At 40.1% G+C, this 4,146-nt stretch overlaps 1 pseudogene; it reads right to left on the reverse strand.

Moving 5' to 3' along the window:
* Positions 1-851: 851 nt before the first annotated feature.
* On the reverse strand, positions 852-2,520 carry LOC123590147 (annotated as a pseudogene).
* Between the last annotated feature and the right edge of the window lie 1,626 nt (positions 2,521-4,146).

The following is a 4,146-nucleotide window of genomic DNA, read 5'->3' on the forward strand; positions in this document are numbered from 1 at the left end:
TGGAATCAGATGGTGTGACCACAGGGAGAAGACAAGGGCTACAGACAGGAATCGGGACATAAAGCAGGAAAGAGAAGAAGACACAGGTATGAACCCTTAGGCGAACAGCCCTATTTATAAGTCAGCATGCATGGGAGCAAAGATGAGAACAAGCCAAACCATTCTTGCAGCACAACCTAGTGCACACTCTGCAGAGAGATACTTCAGGCGAATGATTGAGGGCCTGGGCTGTAGAACCTGGTCCTCTGAGACCTAAGCCCTCTTCTCTTCTTACCAGTCATGTGCCCTTAGGAAAGTGGACCTCCCTGACTCATTTTTGTCACCTACAAAATGGGAGGAAAGAGTTATCATCTCCTAGGTTTGTTGTGAGGATTACACGAGTCAGTACATGTACAAAGTGAGTACATAGCTTCTGGCAAATAAAAGACTCAATAAAAGTAACCATTATTTTTGAAGGGTTTGTGGAGGTGAGAGGGAAAGCAGAGAGTAATAAGGAGATGACTAGATAAGGGGTGCCTGGGTGGCTCAGTCAGTTAAGCATCCAACTCTTGATTTCAGATCAGGTCATGATCCCAGGGTCATGGAATAAAACGGGGCGTGGAGCCTGCTTGAGATTCATTCTCTCTCTCTCTCTCTCTCTCTCCTTCTCTCTCTCTCTCTCTCTCTCCCACTCTCTCTTCCTCTCTCTAAAATAAAAATAAATAAAAATGAGATGACTAGATAGAGCAAAATACAATGACTTTCAAATGTAATTACAATATTTTCATTTGACGGATGGGATTCCATATCAAGACAGTCCTGAAGCTGCTTATAACATTTTATTCTCTGTTAAATATGTCATTTGCTCATCATCCTGACTTGGCTGAAGTTACATTCATTGAAATCATGATATGCAGAGATAAATGAGAAGTTAATACTGAATTGAGAAGTGCAAATGTTGATTTTCTAGTATTAGTGTCTTTAATCTAACACTGACATATTTTAAAATTGCCTACATTTGGCAACATTCATCCTTCATGCTGGGTGTCATCTTCTCTGAAGAGTCCGGTTATCTAGGTCAAAGAGGACTCAGGCAAGCGGAGCACAGAGAGCACAGGAAGGAGTGTGGACTGCAGGGTGGGAAGGCAGCTATCTGTTGAGGATGGGTTGGTGCCAGGAGACATGTGGTTCCCAATGATGGGTCCCAGATTCTAGCAGAGGATACTGGGTGAATGAAAAGAGTGGGTGTGCCTTGTGGAAACCCAGTTTTACTAGCAAGCAAAGAAGTCCTACAGGGGAATGCTATTGTAAAATTACAGTCTGTAGGTTAGCAGTTATCCACCCCTCCCCCATGAAGGATAACTGCCTTTCCACCCTAACTCGAGGACAGTTAACAGGTAGATGATGTATTGTGAAAGCTCAGCAAACTATTTTTTCCCTCCCTCCCAAAGTATGAAAGAGGAGAGACAAAGCTTACTTTTAATCTCCTTTTTTTTTTCTTCTCTATCCCATTAACCACACCACTATATATAAATCTGATAGGAAAACGATGTTGATCATACTTTATTTCTGAATGGTTACAGACCATACTCATGGCCACTTCCTGTATGTATTAATTATGAACAAATGCCCTTGGCTTAAATAGTATTTTAAAGGTAAACCAGTTCTAGAATCCTTAAGGACATTATTCAATTTAATCTTTTATTTTACAAATTGGATGGTGGTATTCTTATCACATTCTTAATTTTTTTTTTCATTTTAACAGTGTTTATTTAAAGTCATATATCACATTACTTTATTCCCGCATCTTCTCAATTGTTTCCTCATAGTTGCCCTTTCCCTTTCCTACTTGGTGAGATTTGGCTTCACGTTCAAGGATCTTTTTGGAAGCTTTGTCCAGTTTTGGTCTAGTGATAACTACCTTGCCAGGGTGAATGTCCACATGGACAGCTGTGACATTCGCCTTCTCTCACTGTACTTGTTCAGGGTAGATGACGTATTTCCTCCTGTAAGCCTGGACTACTTTGCCAATTTGCTGACCTTTGTAGTGTCCTCACTCAACCTGTACTTCATCATCCTTTCAGATGGGCATGGATCAAATGTTGTACTTCCGTCTCAGCTCTTTGGAGAGAGGGGAAGGCATAATCTTCCTGTGCATGTGGGAAGGTATGTCGAAACGCCTTTTATAGTTCTTGCTCTAGTCAGAAGTCACAAAGGGATTGAACTTCATTTGGGCCTCCAGCACTTCCTTAATTTTTACTTTCTTTACTTTTAAATGCAAGTATAAACTCCCAGCCCTTGGGAGGATTAGATGCATGTACATTAGACTATATACCTTTTTGACTCTCCTTTCCTGATATCATTGCTCAAATGGAGCCCTTCTGACAAATTTTTATGGTCTCTACCCCCACATGGTCAGTCCCACAGAATCCCAACAAATCTGGAGTCCAGAGGAAAGGAAGATAGGGAGTGCATTCCTCATGTATGCATGTCTATTTATATATGGTGTGCCTCCAGTATTTACGGCTTGTAACAAACCAACTGTAATCTGAAACCCTACTGTATAATAAACATTGTTAATAACCAACTCCTGGAAATTGCTAACTTCTAGAAAGACTGTTAAGCCAATTAAATTATACCCTTTTGACAAATAATGAAAATTTCTTCCCTAAAGCCAATGTCCACATTTGAAATAATTTAATAGGAAAGAATTTTAAGAGAACACTCTTTGAACAAAGGGTAGGAGAGAAAAATGTCTAGTAGAAAAGAGCATTCTCTAGGCATATAATATTCAGTTGATCAAAAGCTGAGTGCACGTCATTTACTTTTCACAGGGTTCTATCATAGGAGTGCTAGGTTGGTAAGACCACTTTGCTTCTCAAATTACAGCAATAATGCGAAGCCTCAGTATCCTATTACATGCTACACATTTTTGTTGCTAAATTACACAAGAAATATTGGTATGGTATTTTTCTTACTCTCTGATGCATCATCTTGGGCCTCCACTCTCTTTCCAGCCTCACCATTTTCCTTCACAGAAGCCGTTGTCTGGTTTATATAAAAAGTGTCAGCTCACTGCCTAATTTTACAAAGGAGAAAACAAAAACTTAATTAGAAATAAGATAATAAACTATAAAAGGCTATCATTAGAGCTTTCCTTCTTTAATATGAAAAGATGTGTTCTAATCATTTCATTTCTTTGACTTTTCTTTTTCACAAAAGAGTGCTTTTCCATACCTCGTCCTCTCATTTCACAGGAAATGTCTCCACACAATGATTGTATTTTCTATCATTTGGTCTGCCTTGATTGGGTTCAACCCAGGTGGGTGGCTTTTTCTTTCTTTCTTTCTTTTTTTTTTTTTTTTCAGAAGTTCAAATTGAGTACTGGCTTCTCTCACACAGAAACCACAAGTCTCAGTTTCTCCTATGTTGAGGCAGAATGATTCTCCCCATCTTATCAGCGGTTTTCTGACAAACTTACTATTTCATGATCTTTCTGTTTCATAAACTTGACCATGTTAGTTGTCATTAACCCATTGAACTGGTCAAGGCCTACTAGTGTTACCTGTATCTGTCATGAAGTCATTTCTTCCAGAGGTCTGTTGTGTACAGGGACATTTTGAACAGATGAATGGAACTTTTTCTCTGTAATAGGGGCTCCTCTCTGTGGCCAGTGACATAAGACCCATGTGAGTTTCCATGGTTGGCCCAGATTCATTCCAACAGTGCCATCCATTATTGAGTACCAAATGCCTGATCCTAGAATTGATCCCAATTCAGTAGGAATAATATGATTGGGGTACCTGCTCCAAAATACCTTCTGCATGAGCCTTCTAAAATCTTTCTTTCCCGGAGGCATTTGGGAAAACTGTAAGACACTATGTAAGTGTGGGAGAACCCCTCCACACCAGACCAGATGTGACAACCTCAGTTCAGATCCTGGTTCTGCCACTTCCTAATTGTGTGACTTAAGACAGGTTGCTTAATCTCTCTGTGCCACAGCTTCTTCATGGACTGGTTATTCTCTGTCCTTTTGCCCCATACTGAGCCTCATGGTGACTGATACTTCAATCCTATATCACTGAGATTCCCTTGATGTCAGGCTTCTAGTTGTTTCAGCCACAGGGAAATTGGAAGATGGAAGGGAACATTAGAGTGTTTGTTCCC

The sequence above is a fragment of the Leopardus geoffroyi genome, chromosome B4 (assembly GCF_018350155.1).
Source record: "Leopardus geoffroyi isolate Oge1 chromosome B4, O.geoffroyi_Oge1_pat1.0, whole genome shotgun sequence".
Classification (NCBI taxonomy): domain Eukaryota; kingdom Metazoa; phylum Chordata; class Mammalia; order Carnivora; family Felidae; genus Leopardus; species Leopardus geoffroyi.